At 44.7% G+C, this 23,217-nt stretch overlaps 1 protein-coding gene across 5 annotated transcripts in view; it reads right to left on the reverse strand.

Annotated features, from left to right (window-relative positions):
- Positions 1 to 22,168, reverse strand: part of HTR2C (5-hydroxytryptamine receptor 2C) — a 435,189-nt gene extending 413,021 nt beyond the window's left edge. For 3 of the 5 annotated variants that reach the window (XM_038416394.2, XM_043492297.1, XM_038416390.2), the window contains exon 1: positions 21,347 to 22,168. The gene's annotated coding sequence lies outside the window, so the exon portion shown is untranslated. The remainder of the gene's footprint in view (positions 1 to 21,346) is intronic. The other 2 variants (XM_038416392.2, XM_043492300.1) reach the window with 1 other exon arrangement.
- Positions 22,169 to 23,217: the final 1,049 nt, after the last annotated feature.

Consider the following 23,217-nt stretch of genomic DNA (forward strand, 5'->3'; position numbering starts at 1 on the left):
TACCTTTGCTTTGTTGGAGAGCCATCACCTTAGAGAGGTGAAGTAAAAACCAGTCCAGCTGTAAGATGCAGAACTCATGTACAAAGTCAAGGGGCTTTCTGCAGTAGTGTCATAGAACTGCTACCGCTGTCAGATCATGGAAAGCGATGCTTAGAAAACCCAAGAATTGGATATGCCATTCCCTGATGGCAATACTCCTGTCTTTCTTTCCCACCTGCTTCCAGGCAACATGATCCTGTACAAGCCCATCCCTGCCCTGCCCTGCCCTTAAAGCCTGAGCCAGGTCCCACACGGAGGTAAATGGCAGTCTTTCCCTTGAGTTCAGAGGCCATGACAAGCCCTCAAGTACAATTGTGCAACTCCCAGCAAAGCCATGGGTAATGTATACTTAGCTGAGTGCAGAAATGAGCTCAATGGCACCAGCTTTCATTTGAGTAACATCAACTTTTCTTTTTTTCCCATGACACAGGATAAAAATGTTGGCAAGCTCCCACCTTACAAACCAGGAGAGCAAAACTGGAATTCCTACAGCATGCGTAAAATGTCCTGGAGTCTGGTGAGTCACTGTCTCAGTAGTATCGTTCTCTACCCCACAACAAAATAGAGCTGACGAGTGAGGTGCTGCCAGTTACACCCAGGCAGCCCCCTGGTTTCAGCAGCACTGGACAAGAGTGAGACTTGCCTCAGGCCATTCCATTTGCCAGCGTGTAAAATCATCAGGAAGGAACCATGAGGACCAGCTAATCATCCTCCGGCTCTTTCACAAGAAAACACTTTGTGTTCTGTAGGGACAGCCCATATAATCTGGGATCTTGGTGACGTTATGGGGTGCCTTCCTTAGTCTGTCAGCTTTGCAAACACTTTGGGTGAAATGCCAGCTCTGATGAAATCAATGACAAAACTCCCACTGACTTCAGTGGGGCTAGGCTGCCTTTGCCTAGGTCCCATTGGTAAAACAGTTGTCCTGGCTTGTAGCAGACATCCCAATACTGTCGAAACTTCTATTTTCTATTGGTTCAGCACTTTGCATACAGTCACTTGCATGGTTTCCCTTGTATCCTCTGTCAGTTTTCCCTTTCACACAGCCACAGTATAGAAAACACTTGTTAAATACAAAAGGGTGAGTTCAGATGTCAAAAATTCACTGGGGGACTCCAGGGCAGCTGTCATACCTGAAACGACCTTTAACTCATTTTAAACCAACTGGATTTCACGCTGATTATTTCCTTTAAAAGGTTACAAATGTAAATGGCAGCCCAAAGCAGCATAAAAAGAGAGAGAGAGAGGAAAAAAAATCCAACTTTGCTCCCTCCATATCTCTTTGCTTCCCTCCTTTCCACCACAACACAGCATCCGATGAAGTGAGCTGTAGCTCACGAAAGCTTAGGCTCAAATAAATTTGTTAGTCTCTAAGGTTCCACAGTCCCTCCTTTTCTTTTGTGTGATACAGACCAACACGCTGCTACTCTGAAACCTGTCAGTTTCTCTATGCACTTCCACAGCCTCTCTCCTATCTTCTCCCCGGTAACCTGTTTCTCCAGGCATTCTTCAATGCTGCCCCTGTATGTGGACGGCACCCTTGCCCATGCATGTGCATCCACATGTCTAATGCACTAAACTCCATTCTCCTACCCAACCATTTTATAAGCCAATATCTAACTAGTGGGGACAGAGGAGGAGAGCTAATGCTGGGGGCAGATTATCCCCACATCCGGGGCTGCAGGGTTCTTGCCACCTTCCTATGCTACGTCCGGAGACAGGACACTGACCTGATGGCCCTCAAGTCTGAGTCAGTCTGGCAGTTCCTATATCAGGAGTTAATGTTCAGGTCTTTGAGGTTTTTACATATCACCCTTCATGTATTATCTAAAGCACAGTAGAGCACTCTCTTAAACTAATACAAATCAGTATAAACCATAGATAACACAATTCCTCATAGTGATAATAACAGACCTTGACTACATCTAACGAACTTAACACACATATTCAGATGCAAATAACCTATGATAGAGAGACTCAAAAAACCACATTACGTCTCTCAGTACAAGGACCACTATAAAAAGGCTGCCATTCTGCACCATATTGTATGTTCCCATCATCAGATGTGCAGTGTTTTTTCCCTACTGAAAAGGCATATAGGAAAGTGGCAATTCATGTCATAATTAATATTCTGTCAGGAGTTAAAACAACATTTCCCTTCCTAATCCCTTTAAGATAATTAGTATTTCTGCCTCAGCATCATTAAAGTAGGCTTTCAATCTGCTACTGATATTCTCTTTGATTACAGCAGCTGTAGTTGGAATGAATGAAGGGAGAGAGCTGCTTGAAGCTGTTTACATGGCACCACTGAGGATGCCCGTAGAATGGTACAGGATATTAATGCTGATCCACCCCGATCATCGTGACATTACGAGCACGAAACTAATCTAGCTGGCCAATGAGGACGTTTAGCAATTCAGACTGCATAATGAAGCTTTTCTATTTTGAAGTTAGGCTATTAGAGAGAAGAAGCCTGACAAATATATAATTTCAGATGACTTCCCTGGGATGCTTAGTTAATAGCAATAGTATTCATGACAACCGTGAGTCATATCCATCTATTCCTCAGAGAGCAAAGACACCATACCCACCCCTATTTAAAATCTGATCCTGCAGCCCTTAATGCAGGAAAACTCCCAATTTAGTCAGGCCACCTTCTTTGGTGCAATTAGCTAGACTGTAGCAAGAGCAGGACTGAGGGATCAGTACAACTCCTGCAGATGCAAGTGAGACGCAGCCAGACAGACATGTGTGCTGGGGTTGTTAAAAGGAGTATTTTAGTGGTTTATGGCAAGACCCGTCACCAGGGTGGCTGGGCTGTCAGCGTGCTCCTGTGGCAGAGCGGGCGCTCCCAACTGGCCAGTTAAGAGGGAAGTGCAGCAGCTGGGGCTATGAAGGACCAGGGAGAACCAGAGACAGAAGAGAGGGCGACAAAGAGACCCAGTGTAGGGAAGTCCTGGTGAGAGTCAGGAAAAAGTTCGTTGCAGGCCCTCACTGGAAGAGGGAGGAATTGCTAGGTAGACTCGGTTAAAAGACAACTGGATAAATTCATGGAGGTTAAGTCCATTAATGGCTGTTAGCCAGGAGGGGAAGGAATGATGGTCTCTAGCCTCTGTTTGTCAGAGGGTGGAGATGGATGGAAGGAGAGAGATCACTTGATCATCACCTTTAGGTTCACTCCCTCTGGGGCACCTGGCGGTAGACAGGATACTGGACTGGATGGACCTTTGGTCTGACCCAGTATGGCCGCTCTTATGTTCTTATGTTTTGGAACCTGGGGGAAGGCTGAAGGCAGGGAGCAGCAGGAGGGGGTTGCTGACTGGGGTCCCCACAGAGCCAAGGCCAGAGGGCTGGAGGCAGGAGCAGCTGTGGAGGGGTTACCTGCTGGCTCGAAGCCGAAGAGCTGTCACCAAGGGTCAGAGAAGGTGAAGGCAGGGGAGCAGCAGAGGGGCTTCCTTGCTGATGTCTGCAGGGCTGGAGAAGATGGATCCAAGGAACCATGAGAGGGCTGGAGGCGTGAGGGATGCTCCCAGCACAGAGGCTGTGGAGTTCCCATTGGGAAGAGTGGGGTTGCTATGCTGGTACAAGGACAGGAGAGGGCTGCGCCGAGAACTGGGTGTGGGATGCTGTGTACCAGGGAAGGTACGGGACACCAGGTCTCTGCTGGGGAGTCGGGGCAGGTGAGGGACACTGGGGTTGTGCCAGGGCACAGTGAGGGGCCAGGGCTGCACCAGAGAGCTGGGAGTGTGGTGAGGGGGGCCGAGGCATGATGCAGGGTGCCAGGACTGGCTGGAGATCTTGGGCACGGTGTGGGACACCGGATTGTACATTGCATACACTGTAAGGATTACGCTGGGGGAATTTCTGGACATTAGTGTTGGCACTTGTTTTATTGTGGATTCATATGCATGGGACTCTTGTAATAAATGAACCCCCAAAGAGCTACACTTATCCTAGGGGACTCTAAAGGAGGGAATTGAGGACAGGCATGTCCACTGTGCTGCAGCCTGCTCCCGGAGGGCGCTCCAGGCGGGCCACCCTATGACAATCCCTCAGGTGATTCTTGCTTTGCCTCCAAAGCTGAGATTTAATTGACTTTCTTCTCGTTATAAGCACTAACCAAACCCTGTCACATAAAGGCTAAATCAGGAAATAAATCATTTCAGCAAAGACACGGTGAGGTCAAACTATGGCTCCCAGTTTCCCTTCCAAACTGCATTTGGGCATTTTAGAGCATGTAATCAGAAGAGGGCATGTTTATCATCATTGTTTGTGTTACTGGGTCACCTAGGAGCCCTCGTCATGACCAAGAGCTCCAATGCAGAAAGCGTTGTACAAACACAGAACATGGAGATGGTCCTTCAAAGCTGGCGTCTCTAGACAGTATTCTGAATGCAGGGCAAAGCAGGGTGGTGCTATTCTGTGGAGAGTTTTTCACTTGGTTTGTGGTAGAAAGGATTCTCTTCTCTTCAGGTCTAGCAGCTCTCCAGCAGCAGACTTGAGATAAATTTGTGTACTAAGGATAACATGGTAGTGGTAGCCTCTCTCTCCCTCATGCCTTTGGCAGCACATTCAGAACACTTTTGATCTCATAAGAGTACCATTTGCTGCAATAACCTACAGAGACATCCTCTTCAGACTGCTGACGAGAACTTCAGAACACCCAAAGAAGAAACTTTCTCTAGTGAATCCTTTTCAGATTTACATGGAGCCCAGTGCATGCTGGGACAGGACTAGGGGAGTTTATTCAGAGCTGTGTGAATACTCATATATTGCAGACATGTTCAAGACAACTCCTTCTTATGCACCTCTCCACAAAAGCACAATGTTTTGATTTAAGGAGCCATCCAGCAACCTAGGATGCATCACTCACCTCAACCCCACCCATTCTTTTAGTTAAAGAAATAATAGCTATTTTGAGGCATTCTCCTCTGATAGTCGTAAGTAGATGATGAACAAACTAGCAGCAACATAAAAGTCATGTGGTTGATATTTGGTAAACACACAGACAAACTTTCTTTATAGCCTGCCCTTGGCTGTGACAATGATCCTCAAAGAAGTCTCCATCAAGTGGGAAGTTTGACTTTGTAGCTACTGTGAGAGACTGCATTGAAATGATGAGTTTCATTTTGTTCCAAAACTCAATCCTGAAAAACACTGCAACAATGGGAACTGGCCCAACAACTGTGTTCTTTAGAGGCTATGACTTGGACCACAGAACCTATAACTATACAGCATTGATAACAGCCCTTTCTGAAAGCCGAAGAACTGGTCATAACTAATTACATTGTACCCAGAATCCATTCAAAACTTGAAATATTTGCAGAATGAGATCTGCCTTCATTGCCATGGCTTGTGTATTGCACTATGGCAGTGGCTTATACAAAAGAAAAGAACGATGGAATTACGATACTGTTCATCTCTGGTAATCATTTGTTTCTTCCGGCTTTTCCAGAGACAGTGTCTGCATTCCTAGCAACAAACATGGCCTCTCGTGCAGGAAATGGGACCCCTTCTGTGCTATTGGAAAATGCGAGACTACACTTTTTTATTGTACTTTAGCTATAACACAGAAATAACTTTCCTCGACTAGCCTCCTCGATCCCAGAGAGTGATAGAACAGTGTTACAGCTTCCCATCCAGGCCATCCATCTCCACAGGGATCAACAGCTACTGCAACACCAAGGCATTTTCACACCGTTACGGATTTCACTGTCTGATTGATATTTTCCCCCTTCTTTCCTCAACTAGCCAGCAGTGAAAAGGAAAAGCCTGGGAGAAGCACTTAGTGACAGATAATATTCTACTGATCTCCAGATACAAACCCTTTCCTCCAGAAGTCTCAAAACGAAGAACAAACCTGAACTCCCCATTTCAAGTGAACGATACAGTACTTGCAAAAAGAAAAGGAGTACTTGTGGCACCTTAGAGACTAACAATTTATTTGAGCATAAGCTTTCATGAGCTACATGAATGCATCTGATGGAGCGGTAGCTCACGAAAGCTTATGCTCAAATAAATTTGTTAGTCTCTAAGGTGCCACAAGTCCTCCTTTCTCTTTGCAAATACTGACTAACATGGCTGCTACTCTGAAACTGATTCAGTACTGTGATCCTTTGGCTCACCTCAAGCTGTGCTTGACTTTTGCAAGATTGTAAGAGAAAACTATCAGTCACTTTCAAACTGTACCAAGTGTTGTTCTAGCAGTGATGATGCAGTTGACAGGTTATGCCTTAGCTCAAATCAAGAGAGTCTGTCAAGCTGTCTGAGAATGCTGAGACCTCCACAGAAGAACATTATGTGAACAGTAAGAAAGAGTTCACTTTGCCATTGGCATTAGATTCTGTTCTTTTGTTCAGTTGTAGCCAGAAATAATGACCTGCAGATCACTAGAATTACATGATTAGCTCAGCTTGCTAAGTCTGAACATGACACTCAATGGATAGCAATCAAAAACTGTGTTAGAAAGCCTTACACAAAAACGATACGTGTTTGTTTTCCACAGGGGCTCTTTGTGTAAATGTAGTCACCTTACTTCTCATAGCTCACCTCCCGGAGCAGAAGTTGATTTGGAATGACAGGACTTGCTCATCAACCGCAGGTAACTGAAATCCATGTACACTCAACATCTCTTCAGGAGATGGGCACGAATCTCAGCGTAACACCCCCTCTTGTTTTACCTACCATCCTGAAGACATTCAAGAGGATTCATATTCTCGTGATATTGACCAACAGGACTCTTTCATTCAGACACGCAACTGAACACACACATGCCCACTGTGCTAAAACATGATGAATAAGACATACTTGAAAATGTAAAGAAAATGTTCTTCAGCACAATTAACTCAGGTGTGAGACACCTCTTTCTTAGCATGATGCCCCAGCATCCTGCACATTACATACCCTCCCAGGTTCTTTAAAAATTGATTACACCACCCAATAATTACATACAGCCTACTTTACCTCCATTAATGAAATGCAAAGTTTCCTGATATAATGTAAAACCAGTGACCCCGACAATGTGAAAACTCCTATAAATGTTTGATAATTATTTTTCATAATTAAAACATTCACTCATTTAAAACCTTTTCAGCCCAAGGTGCTAAACACCCTCAACAACCCCGGGAAGGGTAGAGGTGCTATGTGCCAATCAGAAAATCAGCACTGGGCAGAATGGATAGTCCCGAAACATTCCAGTTCATTTTGAAAAAGGATCAAAAATGTTTTGGTACCAATTAAAAACAATAAAAGGAACACGTGTCCAAACATCATGCCACTGGGCTGGAACTCAGGTGGGAATAGCCTTTCACCCTTGATGCACACACTCCTTAACAGGTTCTGTTGTGTCTCAGAGACCCACACACACTGGGGAAGATGGTACAGTGATTTGTACTGCAGACCATGTCGACAGCAGTCAGTGCTTGCAGCCTTTCCTTTATGGGCCAAACAGCGTCACAACATGTTGCTCATCAACAAGCCAACTCCTTTGCCAAGACAACAATACAAACCTTTTACTTTTCCTCAGGAAAAACAGTCTTTATCATTAACCAGTTCTGCTGACAGCACTGGAGACCCACATATGCAGACGAAGCCTAGCCCTTCATCAGCAGAGTAGGCAAACGCTGCCTCTTTGAGGACGCACAAGTACCGATTCACCAGACAGGGCAATAACTGCTCTTCCCCTGCTCTCCAGAACAGCACGTCACTGCGGCAGCCGGGAAGGCAACACAGCACTGGCCCTGCTGCAGCAGAGAGAGAGAGATGAAAGAAAGGAAAGAAATCTTCCCCCTCTCCCCTGAAAGACTTGGAAAAATTTAAATCAGCCGCCTGAGGTGAGACAACCTTCTCAAGCAGACTCAGGCACCAGCTAAATCAATACAAATTGAAGATATAAAAAGAGAACGATCATAAAAACTAGAGCCAGCAGCAGCCAGGGAAAACAGCTTAAATCTCCAGTTAATGGGGTCTGTTATTTTCAGGAATCAACACAGACTAAAACACTTCACCTTGTCTTGGAAAAGTTTTGATTCTTAGGTTGAAAAATGGACCTCACCCAATATTCCCACTGCCAGATGTTTTCAGTCAATAGAGCAATCATGTTTCATTACAATTCTATGCTCTAATCAACATCACAACAGTTAATATTTTGAAAAATATACACTCAGGCTCTTATTGGGCATGTGCAGGGACACATTAGCTTTTAGCATTTCCTGGTTTCTGATGGTTGAGCTCTGGTTTTGGAAGTCCCACGCTGAGGAAGGGCATGAGAAGCAGAAGGGTCTAAATTAGCTGTTCCCACTTAAGAAAGAGATCTTGGAGTCATTGTGGACAGTTCTCTGAAAACATCCACTTAGTGTACAGTGGCAGCCAAAAAAGTGAACAGAATGTTGGGCATCATTAAGAAAGGGATAAATAATAAGACAGAAAATATCATATTCCCTCTGTATAAATCCAAGGTATGCCCATATCTTGAATACTGCCTGCAGATGTGGTGCAGATCTCAAAAAAGATAGATTGGAATTGGAAAAGGTTCAGAAAAGGGCAACGAAAATTATTAGGGGTATGGAACAGCTTCCATATGAGGAGAGATTAATAAGACTGGGAGTTTTCAGCTTAGAAAAGAGACAACTAAGGGGGGATTTGAGAGAGGTCTATAAAATCATAACTGGTGTGGAGAAAGTAAATAAGGAAGTGTTATTTACTCCTCCTTATAATACAAGAGATAGGGGGTCACCCAATTAAATTAACAGGAAGCAGGTTTAAAACAAACAAAAGGAAATATTTCTTCACACAACGCACAGTCAACCTGTGGAACTCCTTGCCAGAGGATGTTGTGAAGGCCAAGACTATAACAGGGTTTGAAAAAGAATTAGATAACTTCATGGAGGATCGGTCCATCAATGGCTATTAGCCAGGATGGGTAGGGATGGTATCCCAAGCCTCTGTTTGCCAGAAGCTGGGAATGGGCAACAGGGAATGGATCACCTGTTGATTACCTGTTCTGTTTATTCCTTCTGGGACACACTGTCGGAAGACAGGATACTGGGCTAGATGGACCTTTGGTCTGACCCAGTACGGCCGTTCTTATGTAAGGCACTGTTCTGTCACAGCAACCTTAATTCTCTCTTAACCAAGGTTTGTTATATATGATAGAAGGTTAGAATCCCAGCAAGGGACTGTCTGATATGATTTCCTCACACAACAGTAATTATCCTCAACACTACCAGGCAGAGGCATTAAAACCCCACATGAAATGTGCGGATATTAAACCTGGAAGGGAAACTATTTCCCTTCCTTTTACTTTTTAACATTTCAACTTTCTGTCCCATTCTCGTGGCTGTTCTCTGAACCCCATTTTTCCTTCATTGCAGACACCAGAACTGGATGCAGGATTCTAGTAGCAGTTGCACAAGTGCCAAATACAGAGGTAATAAACCTCTCCACACCCACTCACAAGTCCACTGTTTATACATCCAAGGATCAGTTAGTCCTTTTGGCCACAGTGGCATACTGGGAGCTCATGTTCATTACACACCATGACAAACAAGTCTCTTTCAGAGTACCTGCTTCCCAGGATACAGTCCCCATCCTGTAGGTATGGCCTACATTCTTTGTTCTTAGATGTGTAACTTTACATTTGACTGTATTAAACTCATATGTTTTCTTGCACCTGTTTTACCAAGTGATCCAGATCACTTTCTATCAGTGACATGTCCTCTTCTTTATTGGCCACTCCCCCAACCTACTAAACTTTAGTAGCTGCTGCTTAACATCCTGAGTTACTTATTTTGCAATGGAAACTGTTTCATCATTATATGATATGATGACATCATGCGTATTTCTCAAATACAGAACTGAATTATTTATTGAGCACTTTTGCCTTTTCTGATTATTATTGATCAGCCTACCATTTCCATCTAGTAATGTACCAATATCATGGGTGGGATTCTTTTTGTTAGTAATATACTTTTTAAAAAATCCTTCTTTTCGTTCTTAACTCTGCTGCCCACAGATTTCTCCCTGCATCTATTGGCATCCCTTATCAATTTTCTACAATTCCTAGCTTTTGATTTATATTAATTACTACCAACTTCCCCTTTCTTCTATTTGGTATATATTGGGAGGGTTTTTTTAATAGCTGTCTTCACTTCTCCTCTAATCCAGGTTGGTTTTGTAACCAAGATGAAGTACATACCCCCAGGGAAAAATCCTGCACTAGCTAAAATGGCATAGACTCCATAGAGCCTGATTCAAATCAGTGGAAAGAGCCCTACTGACTTCAGTGGGCTCTGAATAATGTCTGATCATGCTTCCATTGTAGCGAACGGAACAAACCTAATAGAGAAGAATTGAGCCCCACTACGTTTTGTTATCTTCAATTTCTATTACTTTATTGGCATTAGTATTGACATATTTACCATTATCCTTTTCTGTTTTATTCTTGAGATAAAAGTTTCAAGGATTTCTCCAAAACTTTCCTGATATAAAAATAAAAAGTCCAAATCAAAACAAAAACCTCTCTATTATAAAGATAGATGAGGTTGCATAAAAATACTCAATTAAAAATTCTTCCCTTCCGATGTTTTATCAGCAAATCTGACCATCACCAGGAATAAATCTCACTGCTTTAAGTGTGGTTGACTATTTAAATTCAGGCTTAATTGGGGGTGTCTGGTAAGAGACAGAGACCCAAATGGAAAAGAGATGTTAAGTGTTGAGTTAGAGGGTCAAAGTCAGCAACATTACCTCCCTAATTAAGCTGTTTGGGCCTTGGATTTACACAACAGCCCGCACCTATTTGATCTATTCCCCTGATGAAAGACAGCACTGCTGACTGCAACTGTTTTAATTTAGTCTTTGGATGAATTTTAAATCCATTTTTATACTTTCATCCCCCAGGATTTTGTCACACAGATCGCAGCGGCCTCACTGACCTGGGATCTCCTTTTTTAATTTAATTGATTTGTTCTTAGTCTTCACATTTGAGAGAATAAAATAAACCAAATCAGAACCATGAAGATGTGCAGGGAACAAACATAAACAGCTACCTCTTCTTGTAGCTCTATGACTTCCCCCTCTATTGTAATCCATCATGTGACATGCCGCGTCCGAGCCTAGGGCACAATCCTGCACACATTACCTGTGTGTCCTAGTGACCTGACTTGCACTCTGTGGAAGTAACAGCAGAGCAGTGGCTGAATGTGTGCAGGATGCATTCCCAAGATTGTAAACTGATCAGAATATGGACTTATCTAAAGTGCCTATCACATTAAGCTCTATGGGCCAGATTTCCCAAGGTATTTAGGCACCTAAACATGCAGATAGGTACCTAGTGGATTGTCAAATGCACCTAAGTAGATGAGATGCCTAACTTCCATTGAAATCAATGAGAGCGAAGTGCCTCATTGAGTGCCACTGGGCACCTATCTGCATCTTTAGGCATTTAAATACTTGGAAAAGTTGGGGCTGACAATAAAGACAATTCAATGGACTTCAGTGGCCTTGGAATTAGTCCCCATATAAATAAACTGAAGTAATAATTCCACCTTTTTTGTGTATCTTTTTCTTCTGCTTTAGAGTCTGAAATTGCAGCCTGCTTTTACCGAGGATGGCAGAGCATGAGGAATTTATACTCTCTGGGCTGATTCTATTTATATGCTGTTTGGATTTGACTATTTATTAACCAAGGATACATACATATTAGCACAATTGTGTTACAATGAATAAATACAAAGGCTAGAGTGCATTAACCCCAGTTCATGGGTTACTGATTATTACAAAAATAGTCTCCCGCTTAGCTTAAGAAATTGCAAAATAAGAGAAAAATTGCCCTGCTGTTGTGATGTAGTTTTCTACTTGTGGTTGAGGCAGCTAGCAGTACGTGGACTTTTGACTGTCAGCACCAAGAAACACAGCTTCCAAAGTGCATGGGATCTGTAGGACCAGGATTTTGTCACACAGATCGCAGCGGCCCTCACTGATCTGGGATCTCCTTTTTTAATTTCAGGTGAGCCTGGAACATGTCCTCTCTCACCCTGGTCATGGGCAAATACACTAGTAGAATGACTCATAGGGAAGTCTGATGCTGATCTCAGTCAGGCGCTAGGACAGCAGAGCACCAGGTGCTCTTCCATCAATACCGGGAAATCCATTAAGAAGATTCATGCACTCAAGACACAGCAGTACAGAGGAGGGTAAGAGCAGCCCTTGGCGAGGCCTGGATTGGGGGAGTGAGCCCACAGGATTCCCACTGCCAGGCTCAGGCAGCAAGGGAAAACCCCTCACATGGCTCTTCCCCTCCATGCTGTGGCAGTGGAGGCTTGAGGGCTCATTTGGGAAAGATAATGTGGCTCCTGCAGTGTTTGAACGGAGCTGGGGCTGCCCCGCAAGTGACCCTAGAACTCATTGACAAGCAAGTCCAGGTTGCAGCAGCAAAATAGAGAAAACCACCCGTCCTCCTCTGTGAGGGAAGGACCTGATGGCAATGGAGATAGGGGATCCAGGAGAGCAAAAGACATCATCAGGTTGAGTGTAAGAGACTGCTCCCTGAAGTGCGAGGGATCCTGAACTGATGGAGCCAGAGCCGGAGCAGTTTGTGCCACTGTCAAGCAAGGCAGAGGCAGTTCCATCAGTGGTTGAGGATCTCAATGGTTGCCTTTTGGTGATGCCATCAGTTCCCAGGGTTTAGGTTTAGTTGTTACCTGAGGCACCATTGCCACCGGAGCATGGTCTGGTACCGCCGGTGCCCTGGATTTGTGGGCTTTCTTGTCATGACTCCGAGACTTAGGATGTTTCAATTCCCACGAGCTGAGCAGAAAGACTTTATGACTTATGCAGGGTTGATCCATCTTCTTTGAAGTGGACTTAGAGGAGTTTTTGTTCTCATGTTGATAAGAAATCTCCCTGCCCTCTTGACAAGACTCCAGTGTGGGATCTGTGGGAGTAAAGTCCCATGTTCCTAAGTCGGACCTCAAAGCAGGAGGCGTGCTCCTTTTTGAGTGAGGCCAATGTGTACAGGGGGTCCCTTGGCCTGGGTCCCACTGTGGCCTCATGGCGTTCTCCATTAAGTGCCTCTTAAGGCAAAGTTCCTGCCCCACATGGGTACGATTGGGAAACAAGTGGCACCTTCCCCGAGGCAATACAGGCAACGCTAGGCAAGAAGCACAGATTTTGAAGCCTGGAGTCCTGGGCATAGTCCAGTACCCGGAACAGGGTACCTGAGGATGGAGATGGCAGTGTGGGGAGAAAAAGGAAGATCAAGCTCCGGACACTGGAGGTTTTGACCTTAGCCAAAGAACTGGAGAGGGGTTGGGCTGTTTCACCCTTTATCTCCTCAGATGGAGGCACAGGCAGAGCGAAGGTGCAGACCAGTGGACTGCTTGCAAGAAGTCTCCGACGCCGAGCATTGGGTGTGCATGCATAGCCACAGAGGAATACGCATGGGGATCCGCACTTCATGAAGGAGGATGCTTCAGGTGCTGGATCTCATGACAGGCTGCATGGAAGGGGAGGGAGTTGTGTGTGAGCCTGCATGATGGATAGGAAGAGGGATCGATGTGTTATACACACACACACAGTGCTTACCATTAAAGACTCTGCTGTTGAAAGCAGGACTGAAAGAAAGCCAACGCCATACCAATCCTGACAAAGGACAAGCAGGATGACCTAGGTAATTATAGTCCAGGGAGCTTTACATTAATCCCAGGCAAAATTGTGGAACAGCTGATTGAGGACTCAGTCAAAGAATTAAAGGATGATAAAATAATTAACTATCAGTCTGCATGATTTTATGGAAATGAGTCACCATCAGATGATCCTGACAAGATTCTTCAAAACCATTACAAGACTGGTTGACAAAGACAGCTGTGTTCACACAGTGCACCTCTCTTCAAAACCATTACACGACCGGTTGACAAAGACAGCTGTGTTCACACAGTGCACCTCTCTTCAAAACCATTACACGACTGGTTGACAAAGACAGCTGTGTTCACACAGTGCACCTCTCTTACAACTGCACAACATACAGATTAAAAATTAGAACTAGGCACAATCACTATGGTGCCCATCAAACGGTTCAGGAACTAACTGACAGACAGTACAAAGTAACTGTTCATGAGGAATCATCACTGGATGGGTTCACGGGGATGAATTCTCAGCCCAACGCTGTTGGTCAAGGTGGTAATATAGGCAAGGATAGGTTCATTGATACAGAATGATCAGAACCACTTGGTAAGCCAAGCACAGTCAAACAACATCCATTTAACCAAGCCAAATGCAAGGTCATGTATCTGGGAACAACGAATGCAGGCCATACTTACAGCATGGGGCAACCATATCCTGTAAAGCCGTGACTTTGAAAAGGACTATGTGGTCATTGCAGACAACCAACCGAACATGAGCACCCACAGCGCTGCTGTCACTAAGACAGCAAAGCTATCCTTGGACATATAAACGGATTAAATATTGCACGAGAACAGTGAAGTGATATAACTTCAGTATACAGCATTAGTGAGACCATTACTGGGGATACTGATTCCAGTTTTGATGTCCACACTTCAAAAAGGAAGTTGTAAAACGAGAGAGGGCCCACAAAAGAACTGCAAGAATGATTCAAGGTCTGGAAGCCAGAAGCTGGGAATGAGAGGCAAGGAGTGGATCACTTGATGATTAGCTGTTCTTTTCATTCCCTCTGGGCACCTTCTATTGGCCACTGTTGGAAGACAGGATACTGGGCTAGATGGACCTTTGGTCTGACCTAGTAAGGCCGTTCTTACGTTCTTATGGAAAATATCTCTTACTGTGAGATAAAAAATAAAAGGAGCTCAGTCTATTTAGTTGCACAAAGAGAAAGTTGAGAGGTGACTTGATTAGTACTTGATTAGTACTATTAGTACTTCATCTGGAGGTTTCTGAGAGCAGAGAGCACTTAATCTAGCAGACAAAGGCAGAACAAGAGCCAACAACTGAAGGCTAAAGCTAGACAAATGCAAATTGGAAAATAAATCCTTTTTTTTAAACTGCGTGGAAAATTAAGCCCTGAAACAACTTTCTTAGGGAGGGAGTAGAGTCACAGTCGTTTGGAGTCTTTACATCAAGATTGGATGTTTTTCTAAGAGAAATGCAAGAATCACATGCGTGAAGTTCTCAGACCCATGGTTGGCAGGAGGTCAGACTAGATGATCATAACAATTCTTTCCATCTTTAAAATCTCTGAATAATGTCATCACAATATTTATTGTACTCCTGACACTTATCCAGATATATGGATTCACTTTAGTGTTTACATTTGAACCCACTCTTAGAAAAGTCTGGAAGGTTATGGATAAAAAATAACAAAGGCAGATCATTATGGGCAGAGTCCTCTTTGGTACAGATGTTCCTGTGTGTGTTCCAGGACTCGACTGTGCTTTTACTGCCATACTGGGTACCATAAAAACTAACAAATTAAAGCTTCTTCCAAATAGGATTCATACTGAAACAAAATTGGAACTACAGAGCTGCAATTTGTGAATGAGACCTCCACTGGTCCCATTAGAATTAATAAAACTACAGTACCTTGGATAACAGTTGCATGTTAACTATTGGTAAATGATGACTTTTAAGGACAACTGCTGTATATTAATTATCCAAATAACTAACTTCTAACTCAGAATTTTATGTAACTTTTTGTAACTCTTTAGCAACCAGTAGCTATTATAAAGTCATGAAGATAAATGCCTGTTTAGAACTTACAGCATGTTAACAAAATTCTGTGCAATACCGGATGCAGAAAGACAAAGAGGGACGTCACTGGCCAAATGCTGAAGCCCTCCCATGTGCAAAAATAACGAAATAATCTCTGAAATTCAATGAGAACTTTGCCTGAGTGAAGACTGCCAGCAGAGTCCCTAGTAGATGGAATAGTAAAGGAGATAGTTTGTTACATGAAACACAGATTTTATTATTGTATCTTCCTCTGGAAAATTTGCGTTTTCCACATGAGCAAGTAGATACAGAATAAAAAGCAGGATGAGACTGGGAGAGCTGTGAATGTCACTAAAGCAAATATTGTATGTATTCAAGTTTATCTCCAGGCTGGCAGGGGATACCTACCTCCATTTCAGCATAAAAGAATTGTAAACCAGGAAAATTTTACTAACTTTTGACAAAGAATGTTCATATTTATTATGTTTATTCACGTAATTGTGTACAATAGTTACGACAATACCAGGATCCGAAATTGGAAGCATGCCTGCTGTTTGATCATAGGGTGGGAATAGGCACCGCAGACTGCAATGCTACATTTTATGCTATCAATTAACGATGTCATTCAAGATCTGAAAGAGCATTTAAATCAAGGGGCCTGATCCTGCAAGGTGCTGAGTCCCCTGAATTCCCAGCCCCACCCAGGAGGCACTCAGCTTGTTGCAGGGTCATGGCCTAATGAACAGCCTTAGCTGCAAAGCACCTTCAATACCATGTAATTAGATCTACAATCAAAAGGGCCGTACTTTCAGATGTCACTGCCGTGGAACAAGCAGTCAGGTTTTCATGACAGCACTGACGGAGGTGGGACACCAGTTGAGGCTTCAGCCACCTAAGAGCTGTAACAAATTGGCCCGCAGGAACTGGGTTACCCAATCCTGTAACACCTGTGATATTCCCCGAGAGAGTCAAGTGCTAATGGACATGTTTGTTTGATACCAGGCTAGACAAGTAAGTGAAATGCCCGTTACGCAGGCTGAAATCTCAGACCGTAGCCCTCAAGTGGAAACATTTTAGAGGATAAAATAAACTACATTCTAAATCCATTCCATTCACACTGCATGAATAACAAATAAATGGCGATGTCAATGCACAACAGCTTCTCTCTGCTACATTTCCACTTTACCCTCTGTACAGAAACTGTAGATTTGAGATAATATTTACAAAGAGAAGATTGTACTTAATGGACATGAAAGACAATGTCATTTGTTTAGTGTGTGTTGACCTGGGGACAGAACATGGGACCCAACAGCTGAGAACCACATCATTTCTATTCATCCTTCATTAAGCAAAAGTAAACCAATTACAATCCATGTCATCTGAAGAAAGGTACCCTGATATGTGGACTCATGCCATTGCAGCTTTACAGCAAAGCTATGGGTCCATGACCAGTTAATGACTCCCAGTTATACAGCTGGCATCAGCTGTGTGTTTGGAATGATAGTTCAAAATAATCAGACTTTGGGAAAGCACAGCATTTAATTAAAATTAGTAATAAAACTGACAGCATGCAGGAGAAAAGGAACATGACACAGTATGTGCAGCTGAAAGAGGAGACATATCTGTTGGGATCGATTGATTGTTTTCTTTAAACTAAGAATTACTAACAAAGCAAGGTAATAATCTTCTGGAAGAAGAAATGATAGATAGTAGCTGCAGTCGTATCTTTGAGATTAAGAGCCACTTGATGATATTCTTGTACCTCCCAATGTTTTTTGTTTTGCTGTAGTGTAAGTAGAGTGTCTATAAGACAGGAGCTTTTCGATATATTTTCCTTATGACTAAATCCTACCACTTCATTTTGACTTTTATTGCTTTTCAACCTGATGAGAGCCCTATAACGATTCATCATTAAAGTAATCTTTAAGCAGCTTTCCTCCTATTTGCTGCTATAGATAGATAGATAGATAGATAGATAGATAGATAGATAGATAGATAGATAGATAGATATAGTGGAAATTGCTCTTTGAATTCACCTCTAACGTCAGATTCCATTTTTTGTCTAACAAGAATGGTATCTCCAATCATCCTCTGAATGCAGTAAAATGGGAAAACCTTGCATAATATACACAAATCCCCTATCACTAAGAGGAGTCTGACTCTATCTCCTAGTGTGTGCGTATTTTACAAATTGCACAAAGCCAGATGTATTTAAATTGCACTATTACACTCATTCAAAGACCTCTCACCTATCACCAGAAAGGTATATTTTATCTTTGGTTCAGCAGCTTTTGGACAACAGACCTCTGGCCACCTGTGGCTGGTGTAGCAGAAGCATTCAAATCAGAATTTGGCTGCCTTTGAAACACTGCAATCACATAATTATTATCTTCTGCTTATTTCACCATGGGAACTAGGGGAATATTCCATAGCAATTTTTTGACAGATTAAATTAATCTTTTGGCATTTGTTAATTATCTGTTTAACAGATCGTGATTTAGTCATTATTCAATAAATGATTTGCTAAGTGATTTCTGCAGATAATTCTTGGTCTATAGACCATGAGAAGTTTGGTGCAAGAACTTGGCATTCAAAAAGCAACCTCTTTTAGATATGACCTCTAGATCATACAGCTAGTTTCTGTTCCCTGACTGGATGAGCATAGCACATACAATCAGGATTGCAGTGCAAATATCCACAATGGAAAATTCAAAATTCATTGCTTGTGACAATTCTCCAACATGTGCTTAAAAACTGGCTGTTTTGACAAACATTCTTGGCAGTAAATACTGGCATAAAGTAACACAGAAGAGCTGCCAGTTGAACCAAATTCGTTTAGAATTTCAAACGCATGTTTGTGAGGAACATTTTGCAGAATTCAGCCAGCTCTAATTGCCATTCTGCCTATCTGTAATAAGCAGTAAATGTGACGACAACCATATAATGTTTCCAGTGTTGTCTGCATCCAATTACAATGGTAAATTGATTATTTAATGCTCATGATGTTTTAGAGACCAGTCTAGCTTCTGGTCTCATTTACACCTGTTTTACATTGCTGTCACTCCAGTATGTATACTGCCATCAGTATAGTTACTCCCGACCTACACCAGGATCAATGAGAGGAGAATCAGGCCCTATATCATTATAGAATCATAGAATATCAGGGTTGGAAGAGACCTCAGGAGGTCATCGAGTCCAACCCACTGCTCAAAGCAGGACCAATCCCAACTAAATCATCCCAGCCAGGGCTTTGTCAAGCCTGACTTTAAAAACCTCGAAGGAAGGAGATTCCTCCACCTCCCTAGGTAACGCATTCCAGTGTTTCACCACCCTCCTAGTGAAATTTTTTTCCTAATATCCAATCTAAACCTCCTCCACTGCAACTTGAGACCATAACTTCTTGTTCTGTCATCTGCTACCACTGAGAACAGTCTAGATCCATCCTCTTTGGAACCCCCTTTCAGGTAGTTGAAAGCAGCTATCAAATCCCCCCTCAGTCTTCTCTTCTGCAGACTAAACAATCCCAGTTCCCTCAGCCTCTCCTCATAAGTCATGTGTGCCAGCCCCCTAATCATTTTTGTTGCCCTCCACTGGACGCTTTCCAGTTTTTCCACATCCTTCTTGTAGTGTGGGGCCCAAAACTGGACACTATACTCCAGATGAGGCCTCACCAATGTTGAATAGAGGGGAATGATCACATCTCTCGATCTGTTGGCAATGCCCCTACTTATACAGCCCAAAATGCCGTTAGCCTTCTTGGCAACAAGCGCACACTGTTGACTCATATCCAGCTTCTCGTCCACTGTAACTCCTAGGTTCTTTTCTGCAGAATGTCAGATAACTACATGCTGGCTATGGGACAAATCCCATCCCAAGTATGTTGTTTGAGAAACTGGGCATCTTCTCTCCCAAGCCACAAACCAGCAGAGTTGCTGCTTCATAGCCATCACTGCAGCATTGCTCACAGCTTCTGCATCACTCCTGTAGTGGCTGACAGGTTCACACAGCAGCAGATCTACCTGTCTCACTCCTGATCCTCCATTCCAGACCCTAAAGCTCCCGCCACCCTGTGCTACAAAGAGCAGAGAGGCCTTTCAGAGCAGAGTTCTGGGTACATGCCCTCTGTGTGAGCTCCCTACATCTTCTTCCACTCCCACACAAAAGAACCATATTACTTCCCTACATTTGTTGGGGCAGAATTTGCTCCTACAGTCACTAACGAGCTCTTCCTAGCTGTCCCGAGCAGGTAACTGCGCACTGTTGCTGGGGAAGTTCAGGAAGGAAGATGCGATCCAACCAAACTGTTTAAAGCAAGAAGTCATTCCTGTCAGGAAGCCTAACCACACAAAAGCACATAAAAAGATTGCTGTGAAGGTCAGACTTCTGCTCATGTTCCTTAAGGGCGCTGTTATGAAAAACACTTACTCTGCCACATTAAACATGCTGAAAATATTACTCACTGATGACACTGTTGCTTTTGCTTATCATAAGATAACTGCAGTGCCAGCAACCTGCAGAATTCTCCCTGTGTGCTTGGAGTACATAATCGTACACTGCCTACTTCCATTTCCAATCCATGCTTAAAACCCAGATATTGTGTCCTGTACATGCATGACCAATTTTCCTCAGCAGGGTCTGTGTCTGCATGTTCTCAGGCTAATTAACATGGGCACATGGGTCAGTCATAGGAACTAGCCTCCCCGTACTATCAGATCCTAAAGCCCAGCTTTTCTGGGGGAGAACTTGCTTGAAACTCAGCCAGATTCAGCTGAATCCTTGAAGACTAAACCCCTCAGTTGTGCCTCTGGGCAAACCTGAAGTGCGTCAGCAGCTGGTGAGAAAGGAGGAATGGTACCAGTTGTCACTGACTTCATTAGACACTTTCCAAGACGGCATCTTTCTAAAAAGTCTCCCTCAGGAAATGTGATGAAAGCGGCAGCTTCTCTCCCTCGGGTGTTAATGCAACAAAAATTCAGCCACAGGTTCCGGGTGGGAGAGCAGTTAGCAGTGGTGAACAGACAACAAAAGCCCCTGTGCCCAGCAGCACCGTCTAAAAGAGGGTTATCTTCTTCTGGGAGAAGAAACTGACACCTGGGAGCCAAGAATGCCCTGAGCCCCGAAGAAGCACTAGCAACCAAGCCACCCTTTAAAAAAATCTCGTTTTACGCAACAAAAACAACACTGCTCCTGCCTCTGTGCTTCTCTCTCCACCAGTCCCCTTCATCCTTGCCACGGCCTGGGACAGCAAAGCAAAGGGCCCTGCACATGCCCCATGCCCTGCTCCCTACTGCCCATGCACGACCTTGCCCTTTTATAGCTCTCCCTGCCCCCCTCCCAAAGGTCACCCCAGGAAAGAAGAACAGCCCAAAGGTTCGGTGCAGAGACCCCAGCAAGTTTACTCTCGTTTTGTGCAACCACTTTGCTTGCAACTCAGGTGGGCTGTTCGGTGTCCTGGCTCTCTCCCCCCACCCACACTGCCAGCCCTCCCTTCCCAGGTTTAGACAACAACCCCAAACCCTTCTCTCTCCTCTCCCACATCTGTGGAGGTGTGTTACCCTGCGTGGGGGGATGCTGCCTGCACTGAACAAAGATCTCTGCCCCTTACCCTGGGAATGACACCTACCTTCTAAGAAGCTGGAGCGGGCAGGTGACTGGAATCCCCTCAGACAGCAACAGCGAGCCCCGCTGGCACGGCCAGGGCTCTGCTGTCATGCACAGGGCTTCGGACACACCGAGCGAGCACCTTCTGCAAGCAGAGCTGCTTTTCACACACACTAAACTGCAGCAGCAGCCAAGGAGAGTGCTGCACATGTACCTCTGCAGACTAATTCTCACTCAAACCCTTGGAGTAGGGACAGAGGCTCTTAACCCTTTGGAGGCCTGTGCCCTGGCAGCTGCCGCTCTCCCCCCTTTGGCGCTGAGCAGCAAGTGGCACTAGACTCTTCTTGGGCAGGATGGAGGAGCCTGAGTGCAGAAGCATCAGGCATTATCCACACAGTAGCACAAGCCTCAAGTTAATCGCAGCCACTTCTTACCTGGCCAGGCAGGCAGCCCCGCACCACCGGCAGCGCTGTCTCCTCGGGGCAGGATACACAGGTACCGGGGAGCAATCGACGAGAGGCTGGGAATAGCAGTGCTCACAGATCTCTCCAGTGCCCCCTGCACGCGGTGGGGTGGGGGTGCTCTGCCTGGCGTGTCACCCCCACATGTCAGTGCCCGGGCAGCGGGCAAAGTCAGACATTAGACTGGACGAGTCTTTCCTTGGGTCACTGGAGCTTCAACTGATTGGACTCCAGCTCCTTGCACAAATGCTTCTCCTCTAGCTGGCTTGCCGCCGAGCTCCCCATCCTGTCCTCATGCCCCCGCCGAAAGCATCCTCGTGCTCTCCAGCCGGTCTGCCTGCCAGCTAGCACAACACATTCAAACCCAGCCAGGCACAGGAGCGGCTCCCTCTCTCAGCCTGGGAATGTGACAGAAAAGCATGGCTGAGAAAAATGTTACAATTAACAGGGGGGAGGGGGCTCTGACGGCTCAGCTGCAATTCTTAAAGGCACATTGCCCACATGTCCCCGTCAGGAGCAGACTGCAGGGGGGCACTCCGAGGGGCGTTTTTATTTGCGGAGGGAGACAGGAGGCATGCTGACCAGGAACCAGAGGAGAGAGCAGGGATGAGGAGGGAGCTGAGGCAGGCCTCCTGCCATTTGAGCAAGAGGGACTTGAGCACTAAGGACGCCAGCCTGGCCTCCATTTGTCTGGGCTGGTTCTCCAGAGATGAAGGGGATGGTCCCAGTGGATGGCAGCATCCCTGCCGGTGTGACTGCTCCAGAGAGACAGTCGCGCATCTGCCCTCGCTCAGCACCCCTGAAAGGTCATAGAATCATAGACTATCAAGGTTGGAAGGGACCTCAGGAGGTCATCTAGTCCAACCCCCTGCTCAAAGCAGGACCAACCCCAACTAAATCATCCCAGCCAGGGCTTTGTCAAGCCTGAAATTGAAAACCTCTAAGGAAGGAGATTCCACCGCCTCCCTAGGTAACGCATTCCAGTGCTTCACCACCCTCCTAGTGAAAAAGTTCTTCCTAACGTCCAACCTAAACCTCCCCCACGGCAACTTGAAACCATTACTCCTTGGTCTGTCATCTGGTACCACTGAGAACAGTCTAGATCCATCCTCTTTGGAACCCCCTTTCAGGTAGTTGAAAGCAGCTGTCAAATCCCCCCTCGTTCTTCTCTTCCGCAGACTAAACAATCCCAGTTCCCTCAGCCTCTGCTCATAAGACATGTGCTCCAGCCCCCTAATCATTTTTGTTGCCCTCCGCTGGACTCTTTCCAATTTTTCCACATTTTTCCTGTAGTGTGGGGGCCCAAAACTGGACACAGTACTATACTCCAGATGAGGCCTCACCAGTGCCAAATATAGGGGAACAATCATGTCCCTCGATCTGCTGGCAATGCTCCAACTTATACAGCCCAAAATGCTGTTAGCCTTTTTGG

The sequence above is a fragment of the Dermochelys coriacea genome, chromosome 9 (genome assembly GCF_009764565.3).
Source record: "Dermochelys coriacea isolate rDerCor1 chromosome 9, rDerCor1.pri.v4, whole genome shotgun sequence".
Taxonomy (NCBI): domain Eukaryota; kingdom Metazoa; phylum Chordata; order Testudines; family Dermochelyidae; genus Dermochelys; species Dermochelys coriacea.